Raw genomic sequence first — 17,778 nt, 5'->3', positions numbered from 1 at the left:
TGGCAAGCCTCTGAACAAATTTTTTGTAAAGTCTCCGGTGCTACATTTATCCGACGGTGACTGGAATAATCTTGTTACATATTGGTCTCGACTGCAGCATAAGGTACTGTCTATGATATCACATCACAATTTGAACTACATTTCTGCATTTGCCTTAATGTCTCACTTGTACGAAAACTGTTAGTAGAAGAAAATTCGTTCTCAAGGGACCACAGAATCTCGCAACTATACTGCACACTGCATTGCTCTTGTGAGTACCTCTTGCCCTGTATGACCATACTTACTTTCATAGCTGTTTGATTATGTAGCATCACTGCACATGTTAGCCTCGTAATCGTCCATTTGGTGGACATTATAAGATCCGTATGGACTCTTACATAAATTTAGAATCAACCCAATGCTTTTGAAGAGGTTTAGCTCTGTAGTCCTCTTGTAAGGACTGAACGTGGTCTATCACTGTACTTACATTAACTGCTACTCCCTCCGTCCCATAATATAAGAACATTTTGTACAGTACACCAATGTTCAAAACACTCTTGTATTATGGAAAGAGGGTTTGGTTCATGTTGTAGCATTCTGCATCTTATCTCCCTCGCCCACCATTTACTAAAAAGATCAGATCTATATTTAATCTTACCAACAAGTAGAATACACAAACAATGCCAGTGCAGAAGTGTAGCCCATTGCTCTTGTCAGTACATTTTTTCCTGTAATGCTTGTACTTCCAGGGATTGGTAGTTGATTATGTAGCATCAATCTGCATCTTATCTTCATTATCCTCTATCCTTTCCAGTATTATCATATCTATAATTACTCTCTACAAAATGTAGAGTACAGGCAATGCTTATGACGAAGATTCCGTGCTGAAATTCTTGACTTATCCTTCCCTTGACATGGAGAAGGGCATTATAAAGCCGGTGTTAACTGTTAATGTAAGTCAGTCCTTCTAAAGCCTTTATCCTCAACTGTTGTTTAATTTTCTCATACTCCCTATCGTTTACTGCTGTTTAGTTTGCTGTTTCTACCAAAATGCATGTTCGCAAGAACCGTAAGTTCTAAGTTTTTACTTGTAAAACCAAATTCCTTATTCATACCATGCACATTACTTAATACTCCCTATATGTATGCTTGTTTTTGTGGATCTATAATCCAGTGTGTGGTGAAGCAGCCCACGTTTGCACCTTGTCATCTCCTGTTTTATCTTACTGATGTGGCTGATGATATGATCAACATGCCATGCACATTATCCAAAATAGATACAATGATTTTCTTTGCCCTTCATCTATGCTTGTTATGTTGACATGGTAATCCAGTAGTGTGGTGAAGCTCCCCGCATTATGAATAATGCCAAATTATGCTATTGATATTTTGAACTTACTCTTTATTTTCTAATTTGAAATTGGATGGAATTGACAGCACAGTTATCATCTTTGTTTATACACGTGCAAAACCTGTCATCTCTCTGCTTTGTTTCAGGGTGATATGCCTGATGGCATGCACAAGTCTGCTGAAGGCTGTGAGACAAACTCAACATATATTGCAGCAAAGAAGGCAAAACATCTTGAAGATAGCGAGACAACCCCAAAGTCTTGTCTTGATGCAGTGTTCAAGTTACTTGAGAGTAACAGTCAGACAAGCTCACATAATTCGTTGTTTGAATCAGTTTGACTTCTTCAGTCCCAAGTTCTAGCAGAAAGGCATTCTGCAACTCAACTTTGACTTCAAGTCCTATCTCTAAGAAAGACTGCAGAGAACACCAATGAGAACCTCATCGATAAACAGCTACACCTGGAAGCTATGACCAACATGCTAGGCCGGTCTCACAGCCTTGATCAGCAACTTGCGCAGCAGTTCCCCCGCAAGGCTAACCTTTCTTGAACTGTCTTGGAAGTGGTCTCGGTTCAGTATTATTTTGTTATGCTACAATGGTGCCCAGTTTTCGTAATCTGCTTCTTCGCTGCGCTTTATGATCACTGGTGGCGAACTTCGATGCCCAGTGGATGTAATATACCTTAAATCCTTTATTGTATAGTGTAGGTTTATTCTTAGTTACTATGCCATAATTTCTTTATTGTATAGAGTAGGTTTGTTCTTAATTCCTACTAGTTACTGCCATCATTCGCTATCTGAAAAAAAATCAGATGTAGTCGACCGGGCCGAAACATTCGACTCTAACGGGCCTGGTTTTTAGCGGGCCACAATTGGGCCGGCCTACGTCTTTCTTGGGCCCGAATGATTGGGGCCTTCACACATTGCGCCAGGCCCAAACTTACACCGGCCTATATTTTAGTTGGGCCTTTTGTCGACCCAGCGCTTAGTTTGGCCCAGGTAGCGTTGGGCCATTAACAGGATGAATATTGTACTGGCCTATTACGGCCGAGATGAAACCACGGGCCTTTAGCAGGCCAAAATGCATGTTGGGCCTCAATTTTCACTAGTCATCGACGGGCCTTCAGCAGGCCAAAATGTAGACCAGGCCTTTTTGGGCCCAGTTAGCTCACGGGCCGTTACCAGGCCGAAACATATCTCGGGCCTTAGTTGGCCCACTGATGTCATGGGCCTTTAAGAGGCCGAAAGCTTAGTATAGGCATCAACGGGCCGAATTACACGACAAGCCTTTAACATGCCCAAAGTCACATTGGGCTTAACTGTTGTCACCTTTAGCACGGGCCGTTAGTGGGCCCGATGTCCCGTCGGACCATATATGGCCCATGGGCAGCACAGGCCATTCCCAGGCCGAAAGTCACACCGGGCTAAAATGGGCCCATGTCTACATCAGGCCTCTAACAGGCCGAAAGTCATTAGGCTGTAGTTAGGCCCAAATATTCAGCGAACAATTAACGGGCCAGATCTGGCTTCGGGCCGCAAATGGGCCCAAATATTGGGCGAACAATTAACGGGCCAGATCTGGCTTCGGGCCGTAAATTGGCCCAAATATTGGGCGAACAATTAACGGGCCAGATCTGGCTTCGGGCCGTAAATGGGCCTTTATTAAGCAGGCCATTATTGGGCTGGCCCACTAGTACCTGATTAAGTACTACGGGCATTTGACTGGGCCGACCTTTTTAACCTATATGGGCCTCTGTTGGGCCCAGCCACGTGTCGACGTATCATAGGCATATCTCCTCTAATGGACGGGCGACATCTGGCCCACTGACGAGCTGACAGGTGTTCCCTTCAGCCAATTAGAATTTTACATGTGGAAATTTCCCATTGGTTAGGGCTGTTAACGGGTTATCGGATCCAAAATCTGACCCGATAGCTTAACAACGTTCCGTTATGGTGGATGCCACGTGTCGGTCACCCTTGACGAAAGCACTTCTGTGACGCGCGATTTATCATCATGGAAGTGGACACTTCCGTGATGATAATTTTGGTAATGTCATGGAACACTTCTAGGACAGCACAAGTATGACTATCTTGATCCTGTCATAAAATCATCATGGATGTACATGCATGACAAAAAACGCGACCTACTATGACAAACACGTATCATCACGGAAGTGTATTTTTTGTAGTGAGGGAAGCAGAGGTTGTCATGCGCTTTTATGGTTGGATGCACAAAATCTTAATGCAAAAGAACATCACTTTATATTTCCACTTGTGATAGGGACCTTTATTATGCAGTCTATCGCTTTTATTTCTTCCATATCACAAGCTCGTATAAAGCTTACTTTCTTCACACTAATAGATCATACATATTTATAGAGCAATTTTTATTGCTTGCACTGGTGACAACTTACTTGAAGGATCTTACTCAATCCATAGGTAGGTATGGTGGACTCTCATGGCAAAACTGGGTTTAGGGATGTTTGGAAGCACAAGTAGCATCTCTACTTGGTGCGAAGAATTTGGCTAGCATGAGGGGGAAAGGCAAGCTCAACATGTTGGATGATCCATGACAATATAGCTTTTCGGACATAAGAAAACATAACTCATTACGTTGTCTTCCTTGTCCAACATCAACCTTTTAGCATGTCATATTTTAATGAGTGCTCACAATCATAAAAGATGTCCAAGATAGTATATTTATATGTGAAAACCTCTCTTTCTTTATTACTTCCTATTAATTGCAACGACGACCAAAACTATGTTTGCCAACTCTCAACAACTTCTATTCATCACACTTTTTATATGTGAAGTCATTACTCTCCATAAGGTCAATATGATCTTTTTATTTCTTTTTATTCTTTCTTTAATTCCCTCAAGATCATAGCAAGATAGCAAAATCCCTCAACTCAAAACTACTCTTTATTATATATAGCTCACGGACTCGATTACATAGATAGAGATCAAAACAAAACTCAAAGCTATATCATACTAAAACTTTATTCTACTAGATCAAGATATAACCAAAAGGATCAAACTAAGAAAAATGATAAAAATAGAAGTGTGATGGTGATACGATACCGGGGCACCTCCCCCAAGCTTGGCAGTTGCCAAGGGGAGTGCCCATACCCATGTATTTATGTCTCTTTCTTCGAAGGTGGTGATGATGGAGTTGATGATGTAGTGTCACACATCGAGCGTAAGAGATTCCCCAACTTGCGGATAATGCCCTTGAGTGCGGTGATGTGCTCTTCCAATAGAATATTTTCACGAGTGATATACTTGTTTTGCACACGCATTATTTCAATGATCTTGAAAACTTCAACTTCAGCAGGAGTAAGATGATTGTAGTAAGGTTGAGGGATGTCTTCTTCTTCTGCTGCTAGAACTTGATCTTCCGTGGCCTTCTTGATCTTATCACCCTCATTGATTCCCCCGAGTTCTTCTCGCTTCATCTCTATCATCATTAGCCAAGCATCATTGCCCGCATTGTTGGAGGAGGGGGATGACATGATGCCTGACCTTGAAAAACTCTGGCAGAAAATAGGTCAAAATGAAAATAGGAGATTTTGTCATGGTACGGTGGTTAAAACCTTCGGGAGATTATATAATGAATTTTTACCGACCAGAAGAAGTATCGTGCAAGAAAACAGAGTCCAGAGGGCACAAGAGGTGGCCACAAGGCAGGGGGCGCGCCCAGGGGGTAGGGCGCACCCTCCACCCTCGTGGATGCCTCGTGTCTCTTTTGGACTACTTTTAATTATCCTAATTTTTTAAATATTCCAAAATAGAGATAAGTTGCTATTTGAACAGTTTTGGAGTCGGTTTACTTACCGTACCCCATACCTATTCCTTTTCGGAGTCTGAAAACATTCTGGAAAGTGTCACTTATATACTCCTCTGGGGTTACGGTGTTAATAACATTGGTTTCAACATTTATGGGACTACCTATGATATAATGCTTGATTCTTTGACCGTTTACCACCTTCGGATTTGTGCCTTCGGCGTTGTTGATTTTTATGGCACCAGAACGATAGGCCTCCTCAATAATGTAAGGACCTTCCCGTTTAGAGAGAAGTTTTCCTGCAAAAAATCTTAAACGAGAGTTGTATAGCAAAACATAATCACCTACAATCAACTCACGCTTTTGTATCCTTTTGTCATGCCATCTTTTAACATTTTCTTTAAACAACTTGGCATTCTCATAGGCTTGGGTTCTCCATTCATCAAGCGAGCTAATGTCAAATAACCTCTTCTCACCGGTGACGGTGTCCTGGACTAGGAGGTACTCACCACGTCGTCTCCCGATCAGTTGGATTGGGCCGAGGACCCCCATGGACGTATACTGATGGGCCAGTTCGGACAACCCATGCCGCATACAAGGAAGACTCCACAAGACTTGGCGCCCAAGACAAGGACTCTCCTAAACCCTAGGCCTCCGGTGTCTTCTATAAACCGAGGCCAGGCTAGTCAATAGACAATCTCATATTCATTACTATCATCTCGTGGTAGATACATGTAATCTGTACTACACCCCATATGAATACAATCAAAAGTAGGACGTAGGGTTTTACCTCCATCAAGAGGGACCGAACCTGGGTAAAATCCCATGTCCATGTTACCATAGCTCCAAGACGCCTAGCTTAGGACCCCTACTACAAGATACGCCGGATATTGAATCGACATTGGTGCTTTCATTGAGAGCCTGCTGGGCGATCGTCGCGGATTGATTGGACAATCAGGTGATATTTTTTCAATTAGATCTGTTCTACGTAAACCATCTTTTTTGCAAAATTATTGGTGCTACCTCGTGCTACGTGATTTGCAGTCAAATCAAGATCAGCAAAAAGTGTCCGGCGTCTGGCAGTATACCAGATCCGCGTCCTAAAAGTATTGGAGATGCGGGCGGCCGGGCACGCATGCAGAAGGCCGAAGCGGGTTAATGCAAAAAGAAAAAAAATTGAGCGGCGCTGCGTTCAAGGAGCCGCGCCGGACTACCTCCCACGTGCGGCAGTGCACACGAGGCTGATAGGAGCTTTGCTCAGCGGCCATCCAGCCTTCGTCGTCAAACAAAGATATTCTACCGACGTTTGTATGTCACGACGGTCTGGCCAGCCTCTCGCCATCGTAAGGATTGGCTGACCTTTGTCGATGTCGTCATGCCACAATGCCAAACGCGTTTGGCGCTAGCTTCACGTGTGGTACATAGCACTGGGTCCTGAGGAGCACACATGCCTAGGACGGCCAGTACCACGAAGATCTGAGGACACTCCGCACGGACGACAACATCATCAGAAGGGAGTTCTTTCCTTTTCTCTTAATGATTTTTCCTGTTTTAATTCTGCACGTATGGTCATTACCATCCATCAGTGGTGTTCTCGGCCGCATGCATACACGAGCATCAAGTGCTGCTTTTTGCACCATCACCTTTAAAGTCTAATTGAACAGTGCAAACTAACTTTGCACTGACACTTTGTTAGTGTATCCGGATTTTTGTCTGCAGTCTCACAAACGTCGCATCTACAACTGGACCCGCCCTATAAAATAGAGGCTATTACTCCTTTGCCACCATTGAGCTCGGCCCCGATAATCTACCTCGACCATGTCACACAGTCACTTCGGCAAGCCGACGTGGTCATCCCAATCGGCATATATTGGCTCGCGTGATCACCTTGTTGGTCAAACTGCCATACCGACATGTTCGGGGGCCTCGGGGACTTTGGCATCGCTAAGAGAGCTCTACCTCACCGAGTGTTCGGCACACGGGCCATATTTATTTTATTACTCTCTTCGCATATATTATTAATTATGCAACGATTTTTTGATTTATTATTATTACTACTATCTCTGGCTTGCACTATTTTCTGTGTACAGGTAAATGATCTGGGTTGGGCAGCACTGTCACCTCGGCGTACCGACGTACCACGTCACGTCGGCTGGACCGGAGGCTTCGTCATCCTTTCACTAACCCACACTGGCGTCTTCGGCGTCATACTGCCGGCTTGCTCCGTCGCCTCGGTCGGACTGGGGGTTCCACCTCGCCACCTTGGCCATGCTATGTCGCCACTTGGAGTGCCGAGCTCTTCGCTCCGCCACCTCGAGACCGGCTTGGGGGCTGGGACCTTGTCCCGCATCAAGCTGGGACCGTGTCATCAACACCGAGCACATTAACCAGCTAAGTCGCTTTTATGCTCAAAAACTTTCAGTTTTAAATTTTGTTTGGTTCTACCAAGCACTATACTTTTTTAGCAAAAAGTTGGTTGTGAAAAACTTCCTTGTCCAAACTTTGTTTGTGACACACAAATTCAAATACCCCGCTTACTTGGGGGCTTCCTTTATGAAGCCTTTCCTCTTGCAAATGATTATACTTGTACGGCTTCATTCCTTGTTCGTGTATTACGCCACAATATGCACCATGTTGACTTAAGTGATTTGCAAGCTGGGTTGCCTTGCTCCTGTGTTTACCCCTACGTTCCCGATTGTTTGGCTAGGGAGTAAAGGGAGCACCTCTGCGATTGTCACGACCGGGTCATCAGAGCCGGACCTCAGACTGGGTGAAGCCAAAAGCTAGCACTCTTACTGTTTTCAATAATGGTCGGCACACAAGGGAACTCATGAGTACAAAAAATCTATTGCAAAAGTCTCATAGTAATAATGAGCAACCGAAGAAAGGTATCGTTGGGGGTACTATTTTCTTTGAAGATGCTTCTTACACTTCGTCGATAATATAGCATAAGTTCCCTGAGCGCGCTTTGTCTGTTACAGCCTTATGGCCTGATTGCCAGGTTATCGGAAACACCGTCGATATTCGCGACAGGGGGAGTACATAACACTTTTCGGCCCTTGGCCGAAGAGGGAGAAGCCGACGGTCGGTTAAGACGCGTTTAAAGTTCGGGGGAACACTATGATATAAGTGCTTCGGTACATACAATCATGATACATAAAATTCTTTTACCCAAGTCACTCGGGGGCTCTTAAATTTATGTGAGCTGTTTTATAGTAAGTGTTCGTCTTCTTAGTCGTTGCAAAGTATTTTTGCTATCACTCCTTTTTTCGACGCGAGTGTGTGGTCAATAGCCGGGGAGCCTAATTTTTCTCTCAAAGCCGCTAAAGTTTGCTAAACTGGCCTAATGAGAAGTACTCTGCCTTTGGGATAGGAGGTTGAAGCCGTAGGCTGACCCGCTTGAAGTCTTGAGATATGATGTGTCATGTTAAAGCACGACAGCACAATTCTTTTTTTGTAAGACCAATTTTCTGATTAGCACCGAACAATTGATCTAGTTCGGACGTCGGGTTTTTACTGACGTTTTTTGGTTTTCCAATCCTATGGCACTTTTCAACTATTTGTGTGTTTTCTGCATAAGTCTCGCAGTGCAACGCCGGACGCCTTTAGGGATTCGGCAAAAATTCTCGGATCTTGCTATATATGCATCAGTTTCGAATTGTGTCTTCGGTCAATAGTTAGGTTGCCTGGCTCCTGTGCTTGCCTCCTATGTTCCACTTTGTTAAGCTAGGTGTGCAAAGGGAGAACCATTGCGATCGTGCTTCTAGCTTGCATGGTTAAGCACCTCAGTGGAGAAAGCCAAAAACTGACTGTCACAATAAGCGTAAACTGGTTAGCTGTCCGATGACTGTATTAAATGACGGGACGTTCATAACATTGGCCGAAGTGTTTACGGATTGACCTCGGCTGTCGCCGAACACTAACCGGGGCCGGAGGCGCATAATTTGTGATTTTACTCTGGATATCGATCCTCAATTCGGCCACCCATGTCCGCATTAAGGCTCGGGGGCTACTGGGCTTTGGGCTTATCATTATTCATAAATATTAAAGAAGCACATCGATCCCCTAATCTGGTGTTGCCACCCGACCAGTGTCTCGGGGGCTACTGCATTGCCTATTCAATGCAGAAAATTTTAAGTGCAATACAGTTTCCGAGGAGATTATGATCCTTAGGTTGGTCAGCCTCACCCAACCTGAGTCTCGAGGACTAAGCACACCGCTTTTTGTGTCCCGAAGTATTCTGCCGAGCTAGGACTTGATCCTCAGGCTGATTTTGCAAATCAACCTGAGTCTTAGGGGCTACTGGGATCAGCGGTCTTATGTCATCCTTCAGGTGCACCTCGGGTTTTAGACCGATACACACACCTTGAGGGCTACTGGCTATATATCTCTATAGAGAATAAATTGCACCAATAAAAAAATCAACCCATAGTCGGAGTGGTGCACCACCTCGGAAGTAGTCCGGCATAAAACTCGGACGCCAATGGCTGGCTTCGTAGAGGACATTTCCGGCATTAAGCTCGTCCAAACTCCTTCAACTTTTTTGAACCAAGGTGATCTATGACACCTCTGATATAGTCCGGCGTTGGAGCTTGGACATAGTCCGGCATTGGAGCTTGGATATAGTCCAGCGTTGGAGCTCGGATACCTTCCGGTGTTGGAGCTCGGAAGTGGTCCAGTGTTGGTGCTCAGCTGCTAAAGATACCTCGAATGCAGTCCGGCGTTGGAGCTTGGACACAAGAGGACGTTGCCGCTCGGGAACAACTTCAAACCCGAGGTATGGCATAAAAATAACAAGGCATTGATAAAGGCCGGAAACTTAAAGGGGCTCCTCAGATGCCGGACGAGTAAGCTCTTTGGAGTCACCTCAGCGATCCTCAAGATCAAAGACGAGAAGATTTGAACTAGGTTTCAAGACCAACGACTGAAGGTGAAGAACAGTTTGGAAGAATCGAGGAGTGTCCCCAACTTGTAGACCGGTTCAGGGGGCTACTGACGGTGTCCTAGACTAGGGGATACTCACCACGTCATCTCCCGATCAGTTGGATTGGGCCGAGGACCCCCATGGCCGTATACTGATGGGCCAGTTCGGACAACCCATGCCGCATACAAGGAAGACTCCACAAGACTTGGCGCCTAAGACAAGGACTCTCCTAAACCCTAGGCCTCCGGTGTCTTATATAAACCGAGGCCAGGCTAGTCAATAGACAATCTCATATTCATTACTATCATCTCGTGGTAGATACATGTACTCTGTACTACACCCCATATGAATACAATCAAAAGCAGGACGTAGGGTTTTACCTCCATCAAGAGGGCCCAAACCTGGGTAAAATCCCGTGTCCATGTTACCATAGCTCCAAGACGCCTAGCTTAGGACCCCTACTACGAGATACACCGGATATTGAACCGACAACCGGTAAGTTTGAAATCATAATTGAGCTCTTTAATAGCCCAATATGCCTTATGTTCTAGTTCGAGAGGTAAGTGACACGCTTTTCCAAAAACAATTTTATACGGAGACATACCCATAGGATTTTATAAGCAGTTCTATAGGCCCATAAAGCATCATCAAGTTTCTTGGACCAATTCTTTCTAGATCTATTAACAGTCTTTTGCAAAATCAATTTAATCTCTCAATTACTCAATTCTACTTGACCACTAGACTGAGGATTGTATGGGGATGCAATTCTATGATTAACATCATACTTAGCAAGCATTTTACGAAAAGCACCATGATTAAAATGTGAACCACCATCAGTCATTAAATATCTAGGGACTCCAAACCTCGGAAAAATAACTTCTTTAAGCATCTTAATAGAAGTGTTATGATCAGCGCTACTAGTTGGAACAGCTTCTACCCACTTAGTAATGTAATCAACAACAACTAAAATATGTGTACATCCATTAGAGGAAGGAAAAGGTCCCATATAATCAAAACCCCAAACATCAAATGGTTTAATAACAAGTGAATAATTCATAGGCATTTCTTGACGTGTACTAATATTACCAATTCTTTTGCATTCATCACAAGACAAGACAAACTTACAAGCATCTTTGAAGAGAATAGGCCAATAAAAACCGGAATGCAATACCTTATGTGCAGTTCTATCTCCAGTGTGGTGTCCTCCGTAAGCCTCGGAGTGACACTTGCGTAGGATCAGTTCCTGTTCATGCTCAGGTACACAACGTCTAATAACACCATCTACTCCTTCTTTATAAAGGTGTGGGTCATCCCAAAAGTAATGTCTTAAATCATAGAAAAACTTTTCTTTTGCTGGTATGTGAAACTAGGTGGTATAAATTTAGCAACAATGTAATTAGCATAATCAGCATACCATCGAGCAGTACGATAAGCATTTATGACAGCTAGTTGTTCATCAGGAAAGCTATCATCAATAGGTAGTGGGTCATCAAGAACATTTTCTAACCTAGACAAGTTGTCTGCAATGGGGTTCTCAGTTCCCTTTCTATCAATAATATGGAAATCAAATTCTTGTAGCAAGAGAAACCATTTAATAAGTCTAGGTTTGACATCTTTCTTTTCCATAAGATATTTAATAGCAGCATGATCAGTGTGAATAGTTACTTTGGAATCAACGTCTGAACTTATCATAAGGAAATACAACTGCTAAAAATTCTTTTTCAGTAGTAGCATAATTTCTCTGGGCATAGTCTAGAGTTTTACTAGCATATTGGATAGCATTTAATTTCTTATCAACTCTTTGTCCTAGAACAACACCAACATCGTAATCACTAGCATCACACATAATTTCAAAGGGTAAATTCCAATCAGGTGGCTGAACAATAGGTGCAGAAATCAAGGCTTTCTTAAGTATTTCAAATGCTTCTACACAATCACCATAAAAAACAAAAGGAACATCTTTTTGCAAGAGATTAGTGAGAGGCCTAGAAATTTTAGAGAAGTCTTTAATAAACCTCCTATAGAAACCAGCATGACCAAGGAAACTTCGTATACCTTTGATATATTTAGGTCACGACACCTTTTCAATAGCATCTACTTTAGCTTTATCAACTTCAATACCTCTTTCAGAAATTTTATGCCCCAAGACAATACCTTCATTAACCATAAAGTGGCACTTCTCCCAATTCAAGACAAGATTAGTTTCTTCGCATCTCTGCAAAACTCAATCAAGGTTGCTTAAGCAATCATCAAAAGAAGTTTCGTAAATGGAGAAATCATCCATGAAAACCTCGACAATCTTTTCACAAAAGTTAGAGAATATAGCATTCACACATCTTCGAAAGGTAGCAGGTGCATTGCATAAACCAAAAGGCATACGTCTATAAGCAAAGGTACTGAAAGGACAAGTAAAAGTGGTCTTTTCTTGATCCTCTTTTGACACAGGTATTTGAGAGAAACCAGAATAACCATCTACAAAGCAAAAATGTGCATGTTTGGATAGTATTTCTAGCATTTGATCCATGAAAGGTAAAGGGTAATGATCTTTTCTAGTAGCTTTATTTAATTTGCGGAAATAAAGTACCATTCTATAACCTGTAACAATTCTTTGTTGGATCAATGCATTCTTATCATTAGGGACAATAGTAATACCTCCCTTCTTAGGGACACAATGAACTGGGCTTACCCACTGACTATCAACAATAGGATAAATTATACTTGCCTCCAGAAGCTTTAATGTTTCATTTCTTAACACTTCTTTCATCTTAGGATTTAACTGTCGTTGATGATCAACAACTGGTTTAGCATCTTTCTCCAATTTTATTTTGTGCTGGCATAGAGTGGGACTAATGCCCTTCAGATCATCAAGAGTATATCCAATAGCATCACGGTGCTTCTTTAGAGTTTTCAATAATTTCTCTTCTTCATGCTCTGAAAGGTTAGCACTAATAATAACATGATATATCTTCTTTTCATCAAGATAAGCATATTTAAGAGTATCAAGTAATTGTTTAAGCTCAAACACGGGATCACCCTTGGGTGGAGGAGGATCTCCAAGAATTTCAACAGGAAAATTGTGTTTCAAAATAGGTCCTTGCTTAAAGAATACTTCATCTATTTCCCTTCTTTCATTCATAAACATATCATTTTCATGGTCTAGCAAATATTGTTCTAAAGGATCATTAGGAGGCATGGCAATAGAATCAAGACCAATAATTTCATCTTTACTAGGCAATTCTTTATCATGGGGTTGTCTACGAAATTTAGCAAAATTAAAATCATGAGACATATCCCCTAAACCAACAGTAACAATACCCTTTTCGCAATCTATCTTAGCATACATTATTCAAGGAGGGTCTACCAAATATAATGGGACAAAAATCATCTTGTGGGGAACCAAGAACAAGAAAATCAGTAGGATATTTAATTTTCCCACACAAGACTTCAAGGTCTCTAACAATCCCAATTGGTGAAATGGTGTCTCTATTGGCAAGCTTAATAGTAACATCAATATCTTCTATCTCAGTAGGTGCAGTATCATGCATAATTTCTTTGTATAAGGAATGAGGTATTGCACTCACACTAGCACCCATATCACATAAGCCATGATAACAATGATTTCCTATTTTAACAGAAACAACAGGCATGCCAACTACAGGTCTATGTTTACCTTTAGTGTTGGGTTTAGCAATTCTAGCAGCTTCATCACAGAAATAAATAACATGTGCATCAATATTATCGACCAAGAGATCTTTGACCATAGCAATACTATGTTCAACTTTAATTTGCTCAGGGGGTGTAGGTGTTCTAGCATTACTCTTACAAACCACAGTTGAAGCTTTAGCATGATCCTTTATTTTAACAGGAAAATGTGGTTTCTCAATATAAGCGGTAGGAACAATAGGATCAACATTATAAGTGATAGTTTTTCCTTCAACTTTAATAGGTTCTAATACTTTCACTTCAATGGGAGGATGATATTTAAACCACTTCGCCTTAGGGAGATCAACATGAGTAGCAAAAGATTCACAAAAAGAAGCTACTATCTCAGAGTCAAGTCCATATTTAGTGCTAAATTTACGAAAAAGCATCGGTATCCATGAAAGATTTAACACAATCAAACTTAGGGGTTATACCTGACTTCTTACCTTCATCGAGTTCCCAATCTTCAGAGTTGCGTTTAATTCTTTCCAATAAATCCCATTTGAATTCAATAGTCTTCATCATGAAAGAACCAGCACAAGAAGTATCGAGCATGGAGCGATCATTATTAGAAAGCCGAACATAATTTTTTTGAATAATAATTTATCTTGAGAGCTCATGATTGGGGCATAAATACAACATTGACTTGAGCCTCCCCCAAGCTTGAGGGATTATATATATAATTACGATCATGATGAACCAGATGCATAGGATAAAACTTCTGATGAAATTCCAATTTCGATCGATTGTAGTTCCATGATCCAATATCATCACATAGCCTATACCATGTCAATGCCTTTCCCTTCAAAGATAAAGGGAAGACCTTCTTCCTGACAACATCCTCGGGCATACCTGCAAGCTTAAATAATCCTCAAACTTCATCCACATAGATTAGGTGCATATCGGGATGTAACGTTCCATCTCCTGCAGAGGGATTAGCTAGCAGTTTCTCTACATAGCCGAAAGGATTTCAAAGTAAATATTTTCAGTAGCTTGAGGAGCAACTCTTTGCACTTCTGGTCGGGGTGTGATAACCCACAAGTATAGGGGATCGCAACAGTTTTCGAGGGTAGAGTATTCAACACAAATTTATTGATTCGACACAAGGGGAGCCAAAGAATATTCTCAAGTATTAGTAGTTGAGTTGTCAATTCAACCACACCTGGATAACTTAATATCTGCAGCAAAGTATTTAGTAGCAAAGTAGTATGGAAGTAACGGTAACGGTAGCAAAAGTAACTGTAGCAGTTTTATAGTAATTGTAACAGTGGCAACGGTAAAGTAACTAAGCAAAGAGCAATATGTGAAAAGCTCCTAGGCATTGGATCAGTGATGGATAATTATGTCGGATGCGATTCCTCATGCAATAGTTATAACATAGGATGACACAGAACTAGCTCTAGTTCATCAATGTAATGTAGGCATGTATTCTGAATATAGTCATACGTGCTTATGGAAAAGAACTTGCATGACATCTTTTGTCCTACCCTCCCGTGGCAGCGGGGTCCTATTGGAAACCAAGGGATATTAAGGCCTCCTTTTAATAGAGTACCAGACCAAAGCATTAGCACTTAGTGAATACATGAACTCCTCAAACTACGGTCATCACCGGGAGTGGTCTCGATTATTATCACTTCGGGGTTACCGGATCATAACACATAGTAGGTGACTATAGACTTGCAAGATAGGATCAAGAACTCACATATATTCATGAAAACATAATAGGTTCAGATCTGAAATCATGGCAATCGGGCCCTAGTGACAAGCATTAAGCATAGCAAAGTCATAGCAACATCAATCTCAGAACATAATGGATACTAGGGATCTAACCCTAACAAAACTAACTCGATTACATGGTAAATCTCATCCAACCCATCACAATCCATCAAGCCTACGATGGAATTACTCACGCACTACGGTGAGCATCATGAAATTGGTGATGTAGGATGGTTGATGATGACGATAGCGACGAATTCCCCTCTCCGGAGCCCCGAACGGACTCCAGATCAGCCCTCCGAAGCAAGATTAGGGCTTGGCGGCGGCTCCATATCGTAAAACGCGATGAATCCTTCTCACTGATTTTTTTCTCCCCGAACATGAATATATAGAGTTGGAGTTGAGGTCGGTGAAGCACTGGGGGGCCCACGAGGCAGGGGGCGTGCCTAGGGGGGTAGGGCGCGCACCACCCTCGTGGACAGGGTGTGGCCCCCCTGGCCTTGATTCTTTCGCCAGTATTTTTTATTAATTCCAAAAATATTCTCCGTGGAGTTTCAGGTCATTCCGAGAACTTTTATTTCTGCACAAAAATAACACCATGGCAATTCTGCTGAAAACAGCGTCAGTCCGGGTTAGGTCCATTCAAATCATGCAAGTTAGAGTCCAAAACAAGGGCAAAAGTGTTTGGAAAAGTAGATACGATGGAGACGTATCAACTCCCCCAAGCTTAAACCTTTGCTTGTCCTCAAGCAATTCAGTTTATAAACTGAAAGTGATAAAGAAAAACTTTTACAAACTCTGTTTGCTCTTGTTGTTGCAAATATGTAAAGCCAGCATTCAAGTTTTCAGCAAAGATTATGAACTAACCACATTCACAATAACACTTAGGTCTCATGTTTACTCATATCAATGGCATAATCAACTAGCGAGCAATAATAATAAAACTCGGATGACAACACTTTCTCAAAACAATCATAATATGATATAACAAGATGGTATCTCGCTAGCCCTTTCTGAGACCACAAAATATAAAGGCAGAGCACCCCTGAAGATCAAGGACTGACTAGACATTGTAATTCATGGTAAAAGAGATCTAGTCATAGTCATACTCAATATAAATTAATAGTAATGCATGCAAATGACAGCGGTGCTCTCCAACTGGTGCTTTTTAATAAGAGGGTGATGACCCAACATAAAAGTAAATAGATAGGCCCTTCGCAGAGGGAAGCAGGGATTTGTAGAGGTGCCAGAGCATGATTTTGAAACAGAGATAAATAATATTTTGGGTGGCATACTTTCATTGCCAACATAACAACCGAGAGATCTCGATATCTTCCATGCTACACACATTATAGGTGGTTCCCAAACAGAATGGTAAAGTTTATACTCCCCCACCACCAACAATCATCAATCCATGGCTTGCTCGAAACAACGGGTGCCTCCAACTAACAACAATCCTGGGGGAGTTTTGTTTGCAATTATTTTGATTTGATTTGAGCATGGGACTGGGCATCCCGGTGACCAGCCATTTTCTCGTGAGTGAGGAGCGGAGTCCACTCCTCTTGAGAATAATCCACCTAGCATGGAAGATACATACAGTCCTAGTTGATACATGAGTTGTTCGAGCATACAAAACAGAATTTCATTTGAAGGTTTAGAGTTTGGCACATACAAATTTACTTGGAACGGCAGGTAGATACCGCATATAGGAAGGTATGGTGGACTCATATGGAACAACTTTGGGGTTTATGGATTTTGGATGCACAAGTAGTATTCCCGCTTAGTACAAGTGAAGGCTAGAAAAAGACTGGGAAGCGACCAACTAGAGAGCAACAACAGTCATGAACATGCATTAAAATTAATCAACACTGAGTGCAAGCATGAGTAGGATATAATCCACCATGAACATAAATATCGTGGAGGCTATGTTGATTTTGTTTCAACTACATGCGTGAACATGTGCCAAGTCAAGCCACTCGAATCATTCAAAGGAGGATACCACCCTATCATACCACACCACAACCATTTTAATAGCATGTTGGCATGCAAGGTAAACCATTATAAACTCCTAGATAATTAAGCATGTCATGAGCAACTATAATCTCTAATTGTCATTGCAAACATGTTTATTCATAATAGGCTGAATCAGGAATGATGAACTAATCATATTTACAAAAACAAGAGAGGCCGAGTTCATACCACCTTCTCTCATCTCAATCATTTCATCACATATCATCATTATTGCCATTCACTCGCACGACCGAACGGTGTGGATAATAATAATAGTGCACGTGCATTGGACTAAGCTGGAATCTGCGAGCAC

At 42.0% G+C, this 17,778-nt stretch overlaps 1 pseudogene; it reads right to left on the bottom strand.

Annotated features, from left to right (window-relative positions):
- Positions 1-11,639: 11,639 nt before the first annotated feature.
- Positions 11,640-17,778, bottom strand: part of LOC123041381 (uncharacterized) — an 81,440-nt pseudogene continuing 75,301 nt past the window's right edge.

Source organism: Triticum aestivum, chromosome 2B (genome assembly GCF_018294505.1).
Source record: "Triticum aestivum cultivar Chinese Spring chromosome 2B, IWGSC CS RefSeq v2.1, whole genome shotgun sequence".
NCBI lineage: Eukaryota > Viridiplantae > Streptophyta > Magnoliopsida > Poales > Poaceae > Triticum > Triticum aestivum.
The sequence above is the reverse complement of the archived record's forward strand: the minus strand, read 5'-3'. Positions and strand labels throughout refer to the sequence as shown.